Source organism: Balaenoptera borealis (assembly GCF_965194805.1).
Source record: "Balaenoptera borealis genome assembly, chromosome: 3".
Lineage (NCBI taxonomy): Eukaryota > Metazoa > Chordata > Mammalia > Artiodactyla > Balaenopteridae > Balaenoptera > Balaenoptera borealis.
The window spans coordinates 25,597,335-25,620,154 of NC_138866.1; the positions used below are offsets into that span (position 1 = coordinate 25,597,335).

General features: G+C 52.9%; 2 long non-coding RNA genes across 2 annotated transcripts in view; one reads left to right on the forward strand and one right to left on the reverse strand.

The window, feature by feature from the left end:
* Positions 1-3,569: 3,569 nt before the first annotated feature.
* Positions 3,570-22,820, reverse strand: part of LOC309626631 — a 35,502-nt gene continuing 16,251 nt past the window's right edge. The window contains exons 3-6 of the long non-coding RNA XR_014243329.1: positions 19,923-20,048; positions 15,655-16,198; positions 10,219-10,340; positions 3,570-9,721 (exon numbers count right to left, since the gene is read on the reverse strand). This is a non-coding gene — a long non-coding RNA (uncharacterized lncRNA). The remainder of the gene's footprint in view (positions 9,722-10,218; positions 10,341-15,654; positions 16,199-19,922; positions 20,049-22,820) is intronic.
* Positions 16,746-22,820, forward strand: part of LOC309626629 — a 47,613-nt gene continuing 41,538 nt past the window's right edge. Inside the window, exon 1 of the long non-coding RNA XR_014243327.1 lies at positions 16,746-19,299. This is a non-coding gene — a long non-coding RNA (uncharacterized lncRNA). The remainder of the gene's footprint in view (positions 19,300-22,820) is intronic.

Genomic DNA, 22,820 nt, shown 5'->3' on the forward strand with positions numbered 1-22,820 from the left:
CTCAGGGAAGCACCGACCATAGACAACAGGAGGCCTTCTTTGGGAGCCTTTGTGTCTTTCTGTCCCGGTTGGTGGTGAACAGCTGTCCCTAGCCCCCTTCCCCCACCTCGAGAGCCCAGGGAACAGAGGCAGGATTCAGTGCCGCTCACTGAACGCTTGTTTTCTGTAGAATCCCCTCTCTGCTGGGCCTTGTCCTCCACCTGTCCCAGCGCCTCTGCACTTTTCCCCTGGGCAGCTGTCCCTCCTCGCCCCTTCCTTCTGTCTTGCCTTCCTTCTGTCTTGCCTGCCTTCCTCTCTCCCCTACCTTGGGGCACTGACCCTGGTTCTCAATCCTGGCTGGCCATCTGCATCCCTGGAAGAACATTCACAAAACATAGGACCCACCTGAGATGGTCAGACTCTGCAGGTGTGAGGGTGGGGTCCTGGCTTCTGATATTTGTAAGCTCTCCAGGTCTTTCTGAGGCAATACCAGGTTGAGATCTTGGCACCAAGGGCCTACAGGGAAGGCCTCAGGGCGATTCCCCCCAGCTTTGACTTGGAGCTGTGATGCACTGAGGGATGGAGCAAGGGGCTTCTGAAGAAGGCTGGGCACCTCAAAGCCAGGTCAGAGGAGTCAGGACTGAGCCCAGCAGGTCCAGAGAGGGATGCTCATTTGTGGGGCTGATATATACTCCAGGAGGGGAGTGAGGGGGCACCCTCTGCCTCCTTCCCAGGCCACCCCGAGAGCTCTCTGTCCTCAAGGCTGCAGAGGGCTCCTGGGGCAGAGCCTGGTTCTCTGAGGTCAAGGAAGGGAAGCGGGAGGAGTGAAGGAGTGGGGGCAGCTCTGTCTTCTTTCTCTCCTTTCCCTGTTAAATCCTGCTCATCTTTCAAGGCACAGTTCAAATTTTACCTCCTCCGTGAATCCTTCCCTTATTGCCCAGATGAAAACCAACCAATCATTTCCTCATAGGACTTCCTTTGGATTCACTCTGTATGCTTGACTCATCAAACTGAGATTTGGAAATGACCTTGAAGTCGGCCAGTTCTCCTCTACTTCAGGCAGGCCTACGTGCATACATCTCATACATGTGTACCCCTCACCCTGAGGTCAGAGTCCCCAATACTTGGGGCCACCTGCAGGTATAGGGGCTCAGTTCCTTCGGCCACATCATTCCTGTGGGGTGGGGGCAGGGCCTGGAGCTCCTGGAGGACTGGGAACACGGCTTTCTTAGGCCCCTCTGGCCCCCAGCCCCATGCCAGGACTCTGCCTTTGAGGACTTTGGCCTGGGGGAACCGGGTGAGGGTTTGCCACATACAGAGGGACTGGACACTTCAACCAGAAAACCTGCTGCGTGACTGTGGGCAACCAGCCCTCTTTGTGGATGTGTGGAGCCAGACTAGGGCCCCGTCTGGAAAGGGCTGTGGGGCCTTCTTCCCCCACGTGTAGTACAAGAAAAACCCCATCCGAAAACAAGCAGAGAGACCCAGTGAAGATTCTGATTTTCCCCATGCTGACCTTCTCATTTTTAAATATCACATTCTAAAAATTTTTTTCTCACTTTTTTGGGTGTCTTGCTTTGCTGGTGACCTCAGCAGTATGTGTTACTTTGTGTGTTGGGAAATCCATCTTTGCATGTTGTGTGTGTGTATAGGTCTCCATGCATGGGTTATATATGCACACAGCCTGTGTACACACGCACACATCACAACATACCGTATTGACTAGTGGTTCTCAACCGTGGCTGCCTGCTGGGAACACCTAGGGAGTAACAAAATCCCAGTGCTCAGGCCGCCCTCCAGTTAAAACAAATCAGAACCACAAGGGGTAGGGCCCAGGTGTCAGTAGTTTGCAAATCTCCCCAGGTGATCCCTCTGTGCCATCACGGCTAAGAAGCACTGATACAGATGGCACCATGTCTGATGGAAATCCTTTATTGAACAGTTAACAAGAGTGAGCGTTCAGACTCTGAAATTAAGGGATGGCACTTGGAAAGAAGCAGATGGTAAAGGCTTGGCCTGGATGCAGGGTTCTCACCTGCAAAGTAAGACCTTTGGACAAGACCATCTCTGGAGTCTCGCCCAATTCTTAGAAAATGCTTTGACTGCAGTGGATGTGCTCAGGAAGGAGAGGAAGGAATATGCTCTCCGGGGAGAGGCCAGGCCCCCTCTCTAGAGGCTGACATGTCCTGGGGTTCTGAGTATCCATAGGGCCACAGCTGCTTCCTTTTTTATGATGGGTATAAACCAAGGGGACTCCTGCCCACTTCCCACAGGAGCAGACAGCAGCCGGTCTGAGCTGCTGGGGAGCTGGGGTTAGGCAGGGATTAGTGAGTGTGGTTTGGAGGGGCTCTGGAGCCTTGCAGCCAGCTCAGGAGTCTCAGGTCCAAAGATAGTAAATGGGAGAAGGAGATGAGACAGCATGTGGAAGGGAGGGGGCCATGAGGGAGAGGGGACAGTTGGCAAACTGATGCTTGGGCCATGAAAAGTTCATCTATTAACTACTAATTTTTAAAAAGTTTAATTACAAAGCTAAGATATTCTTATAAAAATGTGGACAATATTGAAGCATACAGATGAAAAATGAAAAGTTCTATTTCACCTCCCATTTCCTCCCGAATTCTGCTTCCTACTGTCATCATTTTGGCGTATATGCTTTCAGACCATTTTCTATATATATATACATGTTTTCTATACACATTGTTTTATTGCTTTTTTAAAACTTGGATTATTCTCTACATACTATTTTGCAACTCGTTTTTAAAACACTATACCACAGGACTTCCTTGGTGGCGCAGTGGTTAAGAATCCGCCTGCCAGTGCAGGGGACACGGGTTCGAGCCCTGGTCCGGGAAGATTCCACATGCCGCGGTGCAACTAAGTCCACGAGCCACAACTACTGAGCCTGCACTCTAGAGCCCGTGAGCAACAACTACTGAAGCCCGCACGCCCTAGAGCCCGTGCTCTGCAACAAGAGAAGCCACCGCAATGAGAAGCCCGCGCACCGCAACGAAGAGTAGCCCCTGCTCCCCGCAACTAGAGAAAGCCCGCGAGCAGCAACGAAGACCCAACGCAACCAATAAATAAATAAATAAATATTTAAAATTAAAAAAAAATTGGCTTCTTTAAAAAAATAAAATAAAACACTCTACCACAGACATTTTCTGTGCCTGTTCCTAAGTCAGAGTCACTTGATTCCTTTTGACAGCTGCCTAGAATTCCACAGCCTGTTACAATTTATGGGAATGCTGCAGTCAGCATACTTGTTCAATGTTTCTGTAGGATACCTTCCTAAAACTGGAATGGCTAGTTCTAAGGGTACGTCCTTTCCTAAATGGGATGGATTTTATCCAGTTGTCTCCCCCAAAGCACTTGCAGTCCCACCAAAGCACCTTTTTCCTCATAACCTCATCTGCACTGAGTATTGTCAATTCTTTATATGTTTCCCAATGTATTGATAAATGGGGAGCGTAAACAAAGCTGAAACAAAATGCAGTCCCACAGGGCTTGTCAACTTCCAGTTTCCTGTTTTCCAGGTGGGGAAGGCGAGGGGAGTGGCGGCTGTCAGCTAAGCGCTGGGGAAAGCGGGAGAGTCAGGTGGCATTCCCTGGAGCCCTCGAGGTGGTTTTGTGAAGGGTTCCGTGACAAAGGGGTTTTCCTGTGCCACTGCATGGCTGGGACCCAGCAGCCCCACCCAGGGGGTCAGAAAGGTGGGATAATGCCGTGTGTAAGGACAGGCCACCTGAGGCCAAACTGTCTCCGCTCAAATCCCAGCTCTGCCCTCACTAGCCACTCCTTTCCGCTTCTTTCCCCATCTATTAAGTAGAGGTGATGGAGGTGCTCTTCATCAGCTCCTGGGATGGGGATTAAGTGAATGGATGTGTGTAAAGTGTAGAACAGCGCCTGGCAAGAAATGTTAGTGCGGGGTGAGTGTCCAGTTGATAAGCTACCCCCCGCTGCACGCACACCCCTGCCATTCCACACACGTTCCAACTCCTCTTCCTCGGGGTAACTGCTATTAACAGTTTGGTGCACATCATTCCAGACTTTTAGGAACATCTAGACACACGACTTGCACGCACATGCAGGTACATGTGACAATTATAAAATTCCCGTGTGCTCACTCTATCACTTAGGAGTCTTCTTCTTTTTAAATTTTTTAAAACTTTATTTTCTGAACAGGTATTACGTACACATGGTATAAAATTCAAAGAGTAAAGGAGGGTAGACAGTGAAAAGTAAGCATCCTTCTCTTCTCAGTTTCCTAGCTGTTTAGGTTCTTGTCATTATCAATTTCTTGAGTATCCTTCAGGAGATATTTCAAGCATTTTTAGAACCATATTCATTTACACGTTATTTTTTTCTCACACAAATGGTAGCACACTTTACATAATCTTCACTTTTTTTCACTTAATGAAATATCTTGGGTATATCTTTTTATAGCAACACATACAGAGTTGTTTTTTTGTTTTTTCTTTTAATTTTGGCTGTGTAGAATTTCATGGTTAGAAGTACCATCACTTCTTTAATCTGTTTTTAAGGAAACTGAGATTTTAAAATATTTTGTTTATTAATAAGCTATAATAAATATCCTATGAGTCATCTTTATAAAGCAAAAGAAAACTTAGCTAAAATTGACTTAAACCAATAAACAAATGGAGTTTGAAGGCTCAGTAACCGCACAGGTCCAGATCCAAAGCTGACTTCCATTCAGGCTTGATCCAGCCACTCAGTATCCTCAGAGACCTGGTTCTCTGACTCTTTTTTGTCCTTTGATAGGTGGACTTTCTCTTTAGGCTCCACTCAGTATTTGCTCCCCTCCCCCCTTCACCAACTCTAGGGTCTTCCCTCGTGGAACAAAAAGGCTGCCACAGCCACATCTATCCTCAAACCACACCATCCAAGGCAAGGCAGAATGTGTCCCCTGTAGCTTCTACAGGAGAGGGAGGAAGTGACTTGCCCCGGAAACCCAGCAAGCCATAGCATCTTCTACATTGTCCTATCACTTGCATTTTTCATTTTAATATTTTATTAGGAACATAGTTCCTATATATACATCTATTTCATTCTTTTTTTAATGACTTCAGGTACTTAATTGTGTGGAGTTACCATGGCTCCCTTACTTACTCTCTCTGATGGACATTCAGGCATTTCCATTACAAAAAAAAACTTATAAACAATGTTGAAATGAACGTCTGTATTAGTTAGGATGCAGTTCTTTCACAAAGACGCACAGTAACAGGCGCTTAAACGAGCCAGAAGTTATCTCTCCGGTTTCAGTAGGTGTTTAAGCAGTTCGTGGCAGACAGGGTGGCTCTGCTTTGTCAGGGAGGCAAATTCCCTTTATCTTGAAGCCCTTGCCTATGTGGCTGATAGAAGACTCAACACCATACCTTCCGGGTCCACATTCCAGCCATCGGAAGTGGAGGAGAGGGAAAATGGAAGATCCCTTCCCTCCAAGCACATGACCCACAAACTGCACATCACTTTTGCCCACACTCACCGGCCAGAACTTGATCATGTGGCCACACCTCGCTGGAAATGTAATCTTTATACTGAGTAGGATGTGCCCCACTAAAAGTTGGGGGGTTCTATTGCTAAAAGAAGAAGAGGAGAAAATATATTATGGAATAATTAGCCATCGCTGGTACAACATCCTTAAAAATTGATCTATAAAGAGCCCTGTATACTTTTTGGATTGAATACTTTTTGATACCCCCCCAAAATGTTTCTACCAGTATATGCTCCCACTGACAGCTCCTGGAGTGACGCTCTGCCACACGTAGTCACTGTCGCTGCTGCCACCACAACCAAGGCTACAAGCTTACCCTGGGCCATTGCTGGCCGTGCCCACCGCATGGGCCGGTGGCTCTGATTGTTCACCTGCCAATCCCTAGCTCTGTGGCCTTAGCTGTACTCAGTTTCTGTATCTATCAAATTAAGACTTTGAACTCTAGTCTAGGTCTCAAAGAATCTCAGCTTCTTTTCCAGTCTTAGAGTTAGATCTATGATTGAGGGTAGTGCACCCAGGGAGAGGCGGCTTTGCAGAAAACGGCATCTAGAAAGAGGGAGGTGACGGTCCCACCCTGCATGCTGGCAGAACATACCCAGGTGGGCGGTGTTCGGATCTGGGCACGATTCTAAGAGCAAACAAGCTGGATTGTGGTGAGAAGAGAGCAACCCGTGGCAGAAACAGGCCTGAGAATAGAGAAAGAAGAATGCAGAGAAATGGGAGTGTTTAATGTGGGGAACAGGAGACTGAGTGATACTGGTAAATACTTTCTGGACCTGCTCTGGAATGGGGGGGGGGACAAGGACCTGTCAAGTTCCATGTGGCCTCCAGGGGTCGCAGGTTTGGGCACAAAATAAGAAATAATCTCTTAAGAAATGTAAAGACATTTTAATGACACTTTACGGGAAGGTTAAGAGGATATTTGGGGCCTATCAGGCCTTGCTGAGCTGGCCTGGCCTCAGGACGCTCCCTTCCCTACCTGCCATTCCCCAACCTCAAAACCAAACTGCTATCTGTCACTCTCCTCTGCTACCATCACCGAAACTGCTCTCACTACGAAAACGGCCCTCCATCTCATGGAAGCCTTGCTGGCCTCCTCTCCCTGCCCTCTCAGCAGCGCGCCACACGGGACCGCATCCCTCTCCTGGAAGCATCGGGTTTGCCCCGACCCACCCTGAGTTGTCCTCCTGCCTCTCCTTCTCTGGTGCTTTGCTGGTGTCATGCCATCCTCTGCCAGTGGCTTCTCTACTGTAGGCCCTCACATCCTCACGTCTTCTCACACTGCACCTCACCTTGCCTTCCATTACCACTGCACATAGGTGGCGGCCAGTCTAGAACTCTGCCCCAGGCCCCCGTTCAGGGGCACAGAGAACTGTAGTCAATGGCTTAGTGTCCCGCAGGCATGTGGAATTCAAACTGTCCAGAATCTTGTCATCCACCCCCCCCCACACCCTCCCCCCCCCCGCCACCAACCTCTTCCTCCTGTAGGGAACAGAGAGGACCACCATTTATGCAGGAACTGTGGGTCACCCCTGCCTGCTTCCTTTCCCCAACCTCCAGCACCCAATCACCCCTGCGTCCTCAGTATGGCTCACGTCCATCCGCTTCCTCCCATGGCAGCTACCCGATCCTGAGCCACCTCTCCGTGTCCGGTCTTGCCCTCTAACCCTGTCTGTGCAATTATGTCACTCTGGCTTAAGACCCTTCAGTGGCTCCCCATCACCTTCAGGACGGAATCCAGATAGCTTAGCAAGCTTTCAGGGTCCTTTTAGATCTGCCTCCTTCCTGCCTTTGGGGACCCCAGCTCCTCTCACTAACCCCCACTCGGTGGGCTCCAGCCAGCCTCACCGACAGGCCACCGTTCACAGGCTGTTCCCTTGGCCTGGAACGACTCCTCCCTTTCTTCCTCTGGCTAACGGCCAACTCCAAGCCCTTCAGGCCTCAGTGCGGGCTTCTTCCCCTCCAGGGAGCCCCCCCGGGCTGCCCCAGGATGGCTTAGCTGTCCCTCTCCGTGGCCTCACTAGCACCATGGATCAAGCTGCAGTGCACTGTTTCTAATCGCTTGATTGTGTCTCTGTATCACCAGGCTTCTAGAAGCTGTGTGTGCAGGAACCTTGCCCGGGTCGCTATCATTGCTTACTTGAAGACTGGAACAGAATGCGTTGGATAAATATTTGTTGACTGGCGTGGAATCAAAACCTGACTAATTGGGTGCAGCTCAGGGCTTCAGCAGTGACCCCCGCGTATAGAAAGGGCCGGGGCTCCAGGGGAAGAAGCCAGGGGAGAGTGAGAGTGACTAGAAAGTGAAAGGAGAGCCGAGCGGGAGGAAAGAAACCCAGAGGGTGCAGTCTGGCGAGGAGGGGCCAGGCCAAGGGTTCATTCAACCCAGTCTAGCGAGGGAGCTGGGGCTAGTGCGGGGAGGCACTGTGGGCAGGGAAGTGAGCAGAATGAAAAAGAGAGAAAATGTGTTTTGTAATTAGTCATGGCCCCCTGGGGTGACGCTGGGAGTTTTCACTGGAGGTGGGTAGACCAGATTTGCAAAATGACAAACAGGGGCTAACCACCAGCTGGGGCCACAGTGGGGCTTCCGGCCCTGGTGGCAGAAGTTGAGCTTTCTAGTTTTTTCTCTGTCCCGCCCCACTACGTTCAAGATTCTGCCAAATTATGGAAATGGGAGGGGAGGGCATCTGAGGAAAGACTTCCGGAGGGGCCAGACCTGTCTTTCCTGACCTCCTCGGTGGCTGGCCTTTGCCTCTCAGCAGGTTCTTAGGACAAGGAATGGGATAGGTGGGCGCTTGCCACTGAGAAGGCTCTGAAATGACCTTGTATCCAAAGATCTTGACCAACTTGCCCAGTGGAGTTTCTTGGGAAACATGAAAACATTCTGGAGATGGAGAATCTGAGTAAAAGCCCTACCCCTCCCCTCCTGCTAAGGAAAGCAGCAGAAAAGAGCACGGGGTGATGTAAAGGGGATGCCTCCTTCTATGCTTAGGAAAGTGGGGGTCAACTGCTCCCCCCCAGACACCTGGGGAGGCTGGAACCGAACGTCAGGGCAAAGAGACCCCTGCCCCTCATACACACAAAGGGCGCCCTATGGGCTCCACGCCTTTGTTTCCAGAGCAGTGGCTTCCAAACTTTCAAAACCAACACCCTCGGTGAGAAATGCATTTCGCATCTCAACCCGTTACTCAGATGAGTGTTTATATACACTGAAACAAGCTGTACGAAACTATACTTTCCTTTTTCCCATATGTAACCCACGCTTATGTTTCTCCTTTCTATTCTTTTTTAAAAAAATTCTGGGTGCAATCCACGAAACTGATTTCATGATCCACTAGTGGGTCTTAAGCCACAGTTGCTCTGGGGATGTCAGTTCTTCACTCTGCAGGGTCTTCAACCCCTGACAGCTGGAATTTGTCAATTTTCCTGAGGTCCTCTCTCCATGTTCTACTTCCTAATACACCCTCGACCAGACCTGCAGTCCTAAAAGTCACCACCTTCATCAGGTTACCACATCTGTTCCTCTGATCCCCCCGGACTCTCAGGCACCTCTAGGATAGGCAAGGAGCCCTGTTACTAGCAGAGTGTCTGAGATAAGGATCACACTCCCAGGAGGCCCACCAGGTTCATATTGGGCGGGGGCAGCGGGGAGTGGGCTGCTCTGGGCTGCAAGAATACGGCAAAAATAAAATACTTAACTCAAGCAGCTTAAATAGTAAGGGGCTGGTTAATAAAATCATACACCAGGAAGCTCAGAGGTAGGTGGATCTTGAGTTGGGTAAGTGATCACATGACTTCTTGTTTTTTTTTACCTTTGGTTGTCATCTGCCAACCTTTCCCTACCTTAGTCTCCATGTGACAAGAGTGCTATGTTAAGGGGCTTTTGTGGGTAGCAGAAGAAGGGAAGGGTGGGGCCTGGCTTTTAGCTGGCTGGGTAAGTGAGTGAGTCATTGGGTGGCTGGGCCCCTTCAGCCCCATGTAAGGACAGGCTGCAGCCGCCCACTGCCCGCCCGAACTGTGTCTGGACAGAAATGGGCATGTCTGCTTTGCAAGGGGCCCTACCTCATGCTCGGATAACCCTGTGAATCAGGAAGGCTGGAGATGCTTATCATCCCTTTTCTCCCCACGAGTCACAGGCCCCCAAAGCGGAACTGACTCCTGGCCTCACCTACAGATGCAGGCCTGAGCTGAGCAGAGAACTGGAGTCCCGTCTCCATCTTGGTGCTGGATTCCCTGGAGGAGGAAGGGCCAATCAGGAACAAAAGAAGCTCTCTGGTGCTTGTTCCCCCTTTGGGCTTTTTGTAAGTCCCATCTCCAGGCACCCAGACCCCTAATGCTGTCTCCTTCTGCCCACATGGCCCGTTGTCTGCTGGTTTCCCAGGGAAAGTAGGAGGCAGGGCGGGGGCAGAGTGTGGTGGCGGTAGTGTCTCCTGGTATCTATGTCTTTGGTAGCATCTGATAGTATTGACCTAGCCATGATGGAGGTCTAGTAGCCTCTGGGACTCTATGTGAGCTGGAAGGAACCTGAGAGCAACCTCCCTCATTTCACAGCTGTGAGCACTCAGGCCCAGAGAGGGGTAGTGACTTGCTCGAGACCACACAGCTAGTTAACTGTGAGTTCATGACTCCAGAGGCATGAACTGGGGTCCCTTGCCCTCCAAGGCCCCACTCTTTCACTACTCTCACTGCCTGGATCCCTGGGTTGCCCGCCAGCTGGTTCCACCTCTTACCCTCTGATTCCAGGACCAAGCCTAGGCAGCAACTCTGAAGTGTGGGGCTGCCTGCCCCAGGCTCCACTGCCACCGGAAGCAGGCCCAGTGTCCCGATCCCAAGCTGGTTTTCCTTTTTCCTGCTGGACATAGCAATAAGATGGAGTGAGAATCCACACTGCAAGCCTTGAGACAATAAATATTCACCTTTCTGAAGAAAGTCTATCTTTAGCAAAGGGGAGCAGGAACTGGCTGGCCCTGGGAGGAATTTGCTGCAGGAGCTAGTGCTAGGGAGAGTGTGGTGCCAGCGTATGTGGGTGCTTGAGAGTGGGGAGGGAGGGCCCTCCGAAGTGTGAGCTGGCGTATATCTGTGTGTGCGGGAAGAGGGCAGATGGTGTAGACATCCAGGGAGTACTGGACTGGGAATTGGAATGCCAGGGTTCTCTCTGCCACAGGTCAGCACTGTGATCTTGGAACTTAACCTCCTAGAGTCTCAGTTTTCCCAGCTGCAAAATGGGGATGCAAGAATCTCCTTCACAGGGTTGTTAAGAAGATCTAAACAAATGCATGTGAGTGGTCTCCCAGGGACACAACAGGAGGGCTGCTCTGGGGGTGGGGTGGGGTGTAGGGAGGAGTTCTGCTGCTCCCCTTGGACGCTTGCTGGAGCTGGGTGTCAAGCAGCACTCAATTTGGGGAAGATTAGGGCAGGGCAGCTCCAAGGCCCTGGCCTTCGATTTCCTCCCTTGCTTCCTTGGCTGCCCCAGGCAGCACTAAATCAGGTCACCACTTGTCTTTCTTTGCTTTAGCTGTCATGCACACAGCTCCTGCCCAGCTCCCAATCCAGGTCACCATCTCCCACACCCTTCCCTTCCCCAGTGGCCAAGGAGACAGCCTCTCAGTGCTTTTGTTCTTGACTACTGTTCATTAGACCCTGGCTGTGTGCCTGACACTGGGCCAATTGCTTTAGGAAGAAATAGCAGGTACCCTTTGCAGCATGCGGTATGCCAGGCTCCATCATGAGATTATTTCTCTCTTTTAGGGAGATATGATCACTTCTACTTTATAAGTGAGGAAACTGAGGCTCAGAAAAAGTAAGAATCTCAGTCAAGGTCACTCAGCTGACAAGTGCAGAGCCAAGGCTGAAACCTAGATCTGTCTGATTCCAGAGCTCATGCTTGTAATCCCTGAGTTCCTGTGTTTAGAGGACAGAAGCTAGAGGGTGCAGGCAGCAGATGGGGCTGAGGGGACCAGGGGAGGTAAGGTGAGGGTCATTTCAGGAGTCAGGGTGAGGTCTGAGGGGAGGATGCTGGGCCTGAAGGAGAGAGGAGGGGAAAGGCCCGCAATGTGATGGGGAAGCCCCCTCCCCACACTCACCCAGACAGACAGACACACACACACACACACACACACAAGACAGAGTCCGACACACACCCACAGACATATACAAGGACCTATAGGATACACACACATACACACAAACACACACCTAGAAGACACACACAGACCCAGGAATGCACACTCATGTTGGCACACATCAGAGACACACACAGACCCAGTGACACTCAGACTCACATACACAGGCACACAGAGACACAGACACCCACGCGCACACATGTCCTAGAGGGAAGGGAAGGAAGAGCCAGAGCCGCCTCATTTCCAGGCCTCCTCCTCTAAGGCAAAAGGAAAGCCTTCCCCAGAAGTGCTGAGTCAGCAGCGGGTGACAAATGAGCCTGGGGCGGCGGTTCGGGTGGGAGCATCTAGCATGCAGAGCGCATTGTGCCAGCGCCAGCCCCGGCCAGCCCAGCGAGGGGGCAGGGAGCGGCCGCCAGCTGCCCGCTCAGGGGGAGGCCCCAGGGAGGAAGTGACTCACTTTGACTTTGGAAATGCCAGACCTACAGCTCAAGGTCAAGCAGCAGGGCTGCCAGCCGGCTTCCTGCAGGGAGGTGGGGTGGGCCTGGCTGGTGGGGGGCTAGCCTGGCCGGGCCTAGGAGGGGCTGGACGCAGGTGGGAGGCAGGCAGGGGCTGGCTGGGCTCCGCCGGCACAGATGATGGAAAGGTGGGGAGAGGTCCCTGGCGCTGAGGGTCGTCTCAGAAATGGCCAGGGCTGGCTGGGGGAAGGGGGGGTGATCCCTGGGCTCCTTCTCCGCTCCCTAAGACCCCCACTGGAATCTAGCGCGAGGGCACATGACCGTACTCCTGGGTGGCTGCAGCCGCCCCTGGCCTGGCTCTTCTGCCCTCTTGCCCCCCTAATTTGCCCCAGTGAGATCTTTTCAAGACATCAATCACATGATTTCCTCCAATGGCTTCCCGCTGCACTGAGACTAAATTCAACCCCTCATGAGGAACATCTTCCAAACGTGCCACTCTTGACAGTGAAATTAAATTTCACTATTAAAAATGACACCAGGACAACATGTGTGAACAGGGGCTGTCCTGGGCAGGCAGCCCTACTTTGGGCTTAGAGCTTTCGTCCCCACCCCCATCTTTGCCTGGCTCCCCTAATCTCTGCGTAAATGTCCCTCACCTCCTCAGAGAGACTGACCCTGACCGTCCTACTGCCACTCATTCTCCATGCACTTCCTCTGCTTTATTTCCTTCATGGCATTTACTGCTACCTGGATTTATCTTTGTTTGTTTACATATTTTTTGTCTGTCTACTCCTCCCTCCATAAAGTCTTCTTCTATAGATTTTTTTTTTTTCTTTTTTTGGTTGCACTGCGTGTCTTGCGGGATCTTCCCCAACCAGGGACTGAACGGGGGCCACCACAATGAAAGCCTGGAATCCTAACCACTAGGCCACCAGGGAAGTCCCCATAAAAGCTTCCTGACAGCAAAGACTTTTTCTGTTTTGTGTGACCCCGCCGTGTCCCCAGTCCCTAGAACAGTGTCTGGGACAAGTGGTACTTAGTAACATTTAATCCATGAGTGCGCAGATGAGGGTCAGGCCTGAAAGGGAACACAAGACCTCAAAGGGCAGGCTTGGAGAGACTCCGTCAGGTAAAGGGACAGGGCCTGCGGGGAGTGTCCCTGAGCAGGGCCTATGGATGCGAGCTACAGGGGTAGCTACTGCCCCGAGACCAGCAGGAAGGCTTTGGAGTAATCCAGACCTGGCTGAGAATTCCCTCTGTCTCGGTTGCTAGCTCTGCGCCTTTAAGCCAGTTATTTACTATCTAGAAAATGAGAATAAACACAATTTCTCTTCTGGAGTTATTGATGCTCTGGGTGCCCCTCGCTTCCAGATGTCACTTCCTCTCTTGAGACACATTTGGCTCTGCTGGGGAATCCAGAAGTGGAGAATTCCTTTCCCTCAGGAGCATCTGGGAGGTGCCAGCCCCATTTCCACTCCAGGTCCTGCCAGGCCACATGCTTCAGTTTCCTCCTAGGAGGACAGGGATTGAGCAGGTCAACGAGTTCAAAGGTGGACCTCTGGTTAAAGTGAGGAAATCTGGCAAAATGGAAACGGTACAAGGTGTTCGTGTCCTGGTTCTGTGGCTTCGGTCACCTCTGAGCCTGAAGGACATTCCCTGCTTTTGATTTTTCACTCCTGTCTTCTCCATCCCCGCTGCCCCAGAGTGTGGATCCAGTAAGACCATGATCACGATGGTGCTCTGGAAAGTATCCCTGACAGAGGAGTGTAAGGGAGTATCCTTAGTTGAGATTTACTCTCAGGGGTATGGGCACAGGAAGCTGCTGAGCCCCCTTTCTCCCCCAGGGCCAGTCTTTCTGACCCCCCAGCCCTTGCTCCATCTCCACGAGCTGGTGCTGCGGCCCCTGGCCTGGCCGGTCCTGCTTTGGTGGAGAGAATAGAAAGTGAAAGTGGCCCTGTGGAGGAGGTGGCCCCGGGGAGCGCACATCCCGCCAGCTGCCTGCAGAGGGACCCCAGTCAGGAAGGGCAGCTCCTTGTCCCCAGGTCCCCTGCCTGGAGCTGCCTGCATAGTTCTCAGCCTGCCCTGTGCCTGGGGCTCCTTCTTGCGGCAGCCCCGGGCAGAGCCGGGTTGCTGAGCAGTGAGAGGGTGGCCTGGGGCCACTGTCCCCGTCTTCTGTCCTGACTCAACCTCCCGCGTGAGTGAAAGGAGGGGAGCGAGGGCCTGGCAGCTGGGGGTTGTCCTGTGGGATGGGTCAGAAGCGGGAGTGGCTGGCTCCTGGGTCACGATGCTGTCTGTCTCAGCCAAGACTTCCCTCTGCGGGCTCCCAGCAGGGCTTCTGAAGGGTGACACTGGGAGGCCTGAGGTGTGGGTGTGGGCGGGCTGAGCAAAGTGAAAGGAACCAGACAATAGCTTCAGCCAACCTCCAGCCAACCTGGGGCCAGGCCCCATGCCAGGTGCTTCACAATCACAGCCTAGCAGTATACCTGGGCCACTGGCGCATCCGCATTCATCCATTTGTTCAAGAAAAAATTTTTGAGTGTTTGTGCCCCAGACACTGTTCTAATCACAGGGGACGAGTCATGGAAACAGAGTTTTAAAAAATCCCTGCCTTCATGGAGCTTACATTCTAGTGGAGGGAAAACAGTCAACAATCAAAGGAAACAGCTGAAATAGTGTATAAGATGGTGATATGTGCTGGAGAAAAATAAAGAGGGGAAAGAGGAAAGGGGTGATGGGGTGGGGACAGGTTTGTAATTTTAAGAGGAGAGGGTTGGGAAGGCCTTGCTGAGAAGGGGACAGATTCTGATCCAGTAAGTCACTTTATTGCACATAAAAGTCAAGGATGCAGATATGATCGTAATCATCCCTGTGAAGGACAAGGAAATCAAACCCAAGGACGAGTCCAAAGTCAAATGTCTGGGAAGTGGAAAAACTAAAATTTGAGCTCAGGCTCTGTCTGTGTCTGTAACCACCACATGCTCTTGGGCAGAGAGACAAAGAGAGGACAGAATGGAAGGGAAAAGGGAAATAAAGGCCGTATGGGGGCCTCGCAATGGTGGCCATCTGTTTTCCAAACTGAAAACCAGGACACGATCTGAAAAGATTTTCCTGTTGCTCATAATGAGAGTGGCTGTCTGGGAGAGGTGGTTTGGATGCTGGCCTGAATGGTGGGATTTCTGAGACATTCCAGTGGCTTGTGGGGCCCACGAGGCAGTCCAGGGGTAGGGCACTGCCATGGCAACCCCAGCTTGGCCTTGGGGCCAAGATCCTGGTGCAGGCCCACATGGCAGAGAAGCTACACTGGGCATGGACCCGAGACGCTGCAGGCCCAGGGGCAGCCAACGCTGAGGAGAGAGCGGAAAGGGGGGAGGGGTATGGCCCGCAGCCCATGTTCTGGGCCAATTGGAAGGGTGGGCTGGCAGGTTCCAGAAAACCCGCTGGCAGGAGCCTGAGAGGCATGTGGGGCAAGAAACCAGACTTTCCTGTTAGGCAAGTCTAGGTTTGAATCCTCCTCCTCTCTGGCCCTGGGCAAGTCACACAACTCTGATGAGCTTGTTTCTCCATCTGTGAAATGGGGATAATAACTCACCTCATAGATAGTTGCAAAGAGTATCACGTTTTGAGGTAATGCATGAGTTGTACACAGCATATTGCAGACTTCAGACTTGGTTCCTGCTGTTTCCCTCCACCCAGTGGGGCACTGGGGGCATGCCAAGGTGGTGAGCGGGTGGAACGGGAAGAATTGTGGGGCTTGGGAAATGGATGACCCAGTCAACAGGGCAGTTACAGGTTCCCAGCCAAGCCCTGCACATGGGCCGGGGCTTAGTCAGCAACAAAAGAACATGCCCTTCCCAAACAGCCAGGCCCACAGGGCGAGCCCTTCCCCCAGCTCCCACCACTCTGCAACCCCAGTGCCCTGGTCCACAGGCCTCTCCACGCACTCACCCCTGCTCCAGCATCCTGGGGGCTCCAGGGCCCACAGTGCCCTCTGCTCGGGTGGGTGGCAAGGTGCCTCCAAGGTGGAACAGGGGCACGCCCAACTGCTCCTGCTGGTGACGCTTTCCTTTCTGCCCTGCTGCCTGAGCCTCCCAGGAAACTCACTGCCGCCCCACTATTGCTTCTGGAAGATTGTCCTTAAAGAAGGGAAGGAACAAGAAGGGAAAAGCCTTTTGCATCACCCCCTATTTCCATGGGCTGAACTGCACCGCTCTGGCCACAGCCATGACAGAGTCAAGGACAGCTGGAATCTAGCCCAGCTTTTACCAACAATTCATTGTGTGACCTTGGGCATCCTCTCTGGGCCTCCTTTCCTTCATTTGCAAAGTAAGGGGTTTAGACTAGATCATCTCTAAAGTCTAGTTGTGATGTCTAAATGATAGCATGCGTCGAATTTTTATCCGTTTGTTCATTCATTCATAGCACTTATTGCTTCCCGACATGGTATATTTTGTTTGTTTGCTTATTGTCTGTCTTACTCTATGCCAGCTCTATGAGGGAAGGCATTTTTGTTTGCTTTGTTCACTGCTGTATTCCTGCCACCTGCAAGAGGGCATGACAGAGAGCAGGAGCTTGTATTTGACCAAGTCGTGGCAGGAAACTGAAGACTGCAGGCTCGAACAGGTGCTGGAGGGCAGCTCCTTGAGAGCACTATTTCTGAAGCTGTAGACAAGGTAAGGAGAACTGAAAAGCATCCCAGGGCTCACAACAGGGTAGGGGGTGGGCCCAAGGGAGTGTGGCCGAGCTGAGCTGTAGGCGAGGACGATGGGACGGGAGCTGAGGCCTGTGGCAGAGGAAAGCAGCCACCACCAACCCCTGGCCTGGCAGGGAAGTGAGCGGAGAATAAAGACCCCCACCTCTTTCTCCTCCTGCCTCTCACCTCTGGCTGCAGCATCCCATTGGCTGAATCCAAGCAGAAGCCAGAGAGCAAGAGTTCCCTGACACAGTCCTTAGAGGTCAGGCTCCAGGGCACAAAGAGGGTGGGGAAAGGTGGACCTGGATCTGCGGGGAGGTGGGGGGAGATATGGGGGCCCTTCAACGCCCGCGCAATAAACATTCACTGAGCACTTGCCCCGTCTCAGAGTCTGCGCGCTGGAGACAATGTGATGTGAATGTTGGTAGCGCTGGAGACAATGTGATGTGAACGTTGGTAGAGCGAGGGCTCTGCCCTGCAGGGAGCACAAACGTGCCTGGACTGGGTCTGGAAGACACCCCACCCCCGCCCAGGGGTCTCCCATCTTTATCTGATTTGGGGGCATCAAGCAGATGAATCAGTCTGATTTGCAAAATCACACTGACAAATGGAAATGAGGTCGGGGGGTGGGGTGGGGTGGGAGGTTAGGGGGCCTGGGTGATGGGAACTGGTGGCAGCGCCCTGAATCAGCCCACAGGAAGGTGACCTTGAAGTTGTGATTCAGGCTCCAGAGTCTGAAGGGTTCACTCCATCAGTCATTTGCTGTGTGATCTTGGGCCTTGATTCTGTTTCAACATCTATAAAAATGGGTGGGGGTGAGGGTGGGGCGTGGATATATAGGACATAGGAATTTGGGGAGGATTAAACAAGAATCTGTGCAAAAGGCCTAGCCGGGTGTCTGGGCACACAGCGAATACTAGCATTATAATTAGAAACAAGGGCCCCCCCCCGCCCCCCACTATTGCATTTCTCACTGGCGAGGGATCTCCACCCCCTCTCCAGCTCCATTTAGTTCTGAATGTTTTAGGTCATTCTACGCCTGGCGTTCTGCCAAGGCTCTGACAAAGACAGGAGTTTCTGCTCATTCATCCTAATGCAAGTTCCTGCGTTTATGATAATAGGGAAAAAAATGCATGAAAGGGCTCTCTGCCTGTGGAGGGGAAATCTGCTTAGAATTGAAAATCTGAGTCCTTCGTTGGCCCAGCTCTCCCCTCCCAGCGCTTTGGCAAAGGCTGCCGAAGGGAGGGTGGCTGGGAGGAAGAGGAGGGGGAGGAAGGGGTGGGGGAGGAAGAGCCGGCCGGAGCCGACAGAAGGGCGGGCCGGTGGGGGGCAGGGGCGAGGCCCCGGCTCGCTTGGGTGAATGGGTTTCAGGGTGGCTGAGGAAGCCGGCCAAAGAGGCAGAGTGAAAAGGCCAGGCCCCGGGTGGCGCTGCGCACGGTTTCCATGGCGACGCCAGCTGCTGCCTGGCCCGGCTTGCTGGCTCCTTCCGCGGGGCCTCGGCTGCCTCCACATGGTTACCCGGCTCGCTGAGGAGGAAAGATCTGACGGGTCGCCTTGGCCCGGTGCGTCACCACCATGTTCTGGGCACCGTGCTGCCCTCCTTGGGGGAGATGGGGTCCAGGGAGGTGCCGTGCGAACCTCTGGAAACTCATGCTTCATCCAGCCCAGCGTGGAAGGAGGGGCTGCCACGGGAGCCAGACAGGCGGGGTCAGGAATGGGGAGGGCGACAAGCCGGGCTCTCGATGGCCTGTGGGCCCTCGGTGAGGAAGGGCGAGGCCAGATGTGTTTTTTAAAGATGGCTGTGCCTATGGAGGGCCCGTGGAGGAGGGATGAGGTGGTGGAGGTGAGGGGGGGATGGTTAGGGTTAGATGGATGAGAGGTTAAGGGGAGGTTATACAGCAATCCAGCAGAGGGACAATGGCCTGACCTAGGGCGCCAGCAGGAGGTGGGGAGGAGATCAGAGCTCTCTAAGAAGAAGTGACTGTATCTGGTGCTTGAGTGAGAGGATGATGAAGTGGAGGAGGCCAGGACATCTCCCAGGGCAGCAGGTAGGTGGGACTGTGCTCCCCAAGACAGAAAATAGGGACGTGAACTGTTCTGGAAGAGAACTCCTTCCTACCATTCTTGTCTAGCTTCTCCCCCACCCCAGAGCCCACCGAGGACTAGATCACAGTGGGGTTGTTTACATTTGCCGAAAGGGGAAGAGATAAGAAAGTACGGGAAACAAGAAATACAAGGGTGCGCCACTCACATACACACTGCCCCCTATATGCACGCAACCTGAAGGAGCCGGTGCCCAGACAGAGTGGCGCTGGCCCCTCACGTGCAGACGCGCAACTGGTTGAACTTTGTCACCTACATGTGCAGTCATTTTGTTTTGTCTTGTTTCGGTCGTCTTAGTGTCCAAATCGGGTATCACACACTTAATTACAGTTCTGTTTTTACTCCCTGTAGAGTTGCCGTGTCAGGGTGGAGCCCCGTGTCCTGCACCATAAGACAGGTCTCCCTGGGAGGGCATCGGTTTGCAGCCACCCCTCGCTTTAAGTAAGCAGATCGGGCAGGTGGGTATGGAACACAGAGGACCTGGCAGTGCTGACCTTGGGCTCTACAGGAGGAATCTCTGCCACTTTCCTTTATGCAACAGGCTCCATGAGTCTGAGGCTGCCGGGAGGTTCTAAAGGGCTCAGTGGACACAGAGCTTCCCAGGGACACAGCTACCTACCTGTGTCATTTTTATGGGGACCCAGCCAGCCAAGGGTACACTTCATTGGCTCCCTCCCGCCTAGTCTTGTCTTTCTACCCGTAGCATCTTGATATTTGGTGAGAAAATGGGGGTGGGTGAGGGGGAGTTCGTGCATAACAGACCTGCCCTGTGTTCACAGCCCTCAGACCTCCCCTGACCACCTTCTCTAACACACTACCTTCCTCAAACTCTACTCCCAAGACCTAGTTTCCGTTTTTGCTGTACCCTTACCACCATCTGTAATTGTTCTGTTGTTTACTTGGTTATTACCCAAGGTTTATTGTGCGAGTGTACGGTCCTTGAAGCGGGGACTTTGTCAGTATGGTTCACCACTAAAGTTTCAGTCCCTAGAATGGTTTCTGGCTACGAGGAACGCTCAGTTTTTGCTGAAGGAATTACTAAGTGAATGAGTGAACAGATACACCCAAGAGAACTGGCCAGTTTTTCTTCAATGCAGTCCTCCTCTGATGGAGTTCAGGAGGCCCTTGGGTGGTTTCCATGTCCATCTCTCTGTTTCCAAGGAGGGCTGGATTCCAAATATCCCTGTAGACTGGGCAAGGGCAAGGGTGTTATTTATCATCCAACACATATTCCCTCTGTGCCCATGCGTGCCAGGCCCAATGTGGGAAGCAGCAGGTCCAGCAGGGGGCAAGACAAACAGGGCTCCTGTTCTCACGGAGCTTATATGCTTGTGTGGTAGACAAACAATAATATAAAGAATGAGTACATGAATAAATACATTGTAAGTGACAGAGATGAAATGAAAAAAGCCCTATAACAGAGGCTCTAATTAAAGTAGGGTAGTCACAGGAGGTCTTTCTGAGAAGGTAACAGTCGAGCTGAGTCCTGAAGGTTAAAAGGAGCCAGGCCTGTGAAGACCTAATGGAATGATGTTCCAAGGAGAGGGACTCGCGAGTGCAAAGGCCCTGCGGCAGGAAAAGACTTGGCATGCTCCAGAAGGCCACTGGTCAAGGAGGTGGGGCAGAACCTGGTGTTGAAGGCCTTATAGCCCATGGTGAGGAGTTCGGTTTTTAATCGAGGCACACTGACAACCACTGTTAGGTTTACCCAGGTGAATGATGGGCCAGATCTGACCCATGCTTTGGCTTCTAGGTAGAGAATGAACTGGGGGGGTGGGGGTGGATCTGGAAGTGGAGAGTGAGGAGGTGAGAGGTAAAGGCAACTTAGGTTAGGGTGCTGGCCATAAGGATGGAGAAAAGTGGGTAGAAATGAGACCTGCGGGGGGAGGGGGTACGGGGTGGGGTGGGGAACTGAGAGGACCTGTTCAGGGTGGGGGTGGTGAGGGAATGAGGTGAGTCTCCAGGACACCCAGGTCTCTGGCCTGAGGAATCCAATCAGTCTGGTAAACAATGCAGTGTCCAGCTGCTGTCAGAGAAAGACCCAATATTTATTGGACATGTGAGAATCTTTCCTCCAGAGTCTATCCAGGCTGGGCAGTAAATGATTCCACCCCGCTACCTAAAGAGCCCCCGTGTGCATGGCGTGAGACACGGGGTCACGAGCAGAGTTGGGAAGTGTTATTATCAACACTGCAGCATGATTTTGAATCATCTAATTCTTTCCCCAATTCTTGCATTTGAAAGCACGCCTGGACCCAATCGTTGGAGAGACAGTGCTCTACCTCTGAAAGGCCTTCCTGCTTAAGGGGAGCAGCTTTGTGGCTCCAGAGGGCAGAACCAGATGGTGAGAGGCACAGGGATGGAGAGTCTAGCTCAACACAGCAAGGAAGAGATTGCTAATAACCGGAGCTTTTTCACAGGGATGAGCCTCCCATCACTGGATGTATTCAAGCGGAGGCTGACAGGATGCTGGGGTATCCCCAACCCAGGAGCCAGTCAGAAAGGAGACTGGGTTCCTGCGATTGTGAACACTCCTTTTCTGTAGCCTCCCTGCATCTCAGGAGGACAGCAGCCGCCTCCCACAGCCGCTCAAAAACCCCTCTGCCGGCTGGCTAAAGACTATGTGGCTAAGTCACAGCTAAGCTGGCCCTGCTTGCTCTGGATTTAAGAGTCTCTGTTTCCTCTCTGCCCGTGGCCAGGAGAAGAGCAAACCCCAGCGTGGGTGGAGCAGTGGGCTGGGCTGATGCTGTGCAGGCCGGTCCAAGCCCTCCCCGCTTTTCAGGAAAGGGCATCCTCACGTCTGTGGGGCTACTGCAGCCAGGCATGGTTGCCTGAAACTCGTCCACGCACAGTCCAGACTCCTGCAGGGACACTCCAGGGGCATCATGGATATGAGGAAAGGGCTCTCCTGCCTAAGCTATCAGGCCAACCCCAGCTCCCCGACCTCTTCCCAGCAGAGACGCAGCTGCCCCTAGATGGACAGAACTGTACCCGGGGAGTCCTCAGGGACCCGGACCCACACAGGCCAAGACACAGGCTGCCTGGTCCCAGCTGCGGCGGAGAGTGGGCTAACACTTCCAGAGGCTCTGAACTCTGGCAGATGTGATTGCTTTGTTCCAGGACTGGTCTCAGCTGCTGCAGTGGATCCCTCTGAGCTGCTGGAGGGGAGAGAGTTGGCATCTAGTGCCACTCTAGGGGGCCGGGGTGTTGTGCTTGTAGGAGGAACAAGGTCCGTCCTGGTCTGAAGGAGCTGTCCTTTGCTGATAGGGCTGCAAACTCCTCTGTTATCAAAATGATGATGATGATGATGACGACAATAGAAAAGGCAGGAGGGAGGGTCAGCTGCTGAGCTGTGGCCCCACTGGAGCTGCCCAGACTTTCCAGTGGCCACCATGGAGGGGGAGGGCCTAGCTGGCATGAGCTCCCCGCCTGCCTTGGCTGTGGCCCTACACCTGGGGGCCAGTGTGGAGACAGCAGATTGGCATTCCTGACTTCTCAGATTTGGAGACCCAGTTGAGAGCTGCGGGATGGGTGGGGGGCTGGCTGGGGCCGCCCTGCAGGGGTGGGGCGGGCCCGGAGGCCTCCTAGCACTTCTAGCCAGCTGACCCTGTTATTTTTAGCTCTGGAATGCTCCTCTCGAGCCCCCTTCAGTTCTGTTTATCTTGATTTTGTGTCTCTCTCTGTTCCTCTCCAGGAAACTCTGCAGCAGGAGTGGGATAAATGGAGGGGAGGGGGAGGAGATTCGGGGGGCCAGAAAGAATAGGAGAAATTGGCTGGGGCCAGGCTGGAGGAAGAGGTGGCCGCTGCTCCGCCCCCGCCCCTCCCCCAGGTCCAGAGGCTGCCTCTTTCTCTTTCCTGCGTCTCTTGGGTTTGGGCCACTGGGCAACCCCTCCTCCTCCTCCTCCACCCCTGCTAAGCTCCCCTGTGTGCTTGTCAGCATCCCCGTCCGGGTCCAGGCCTCG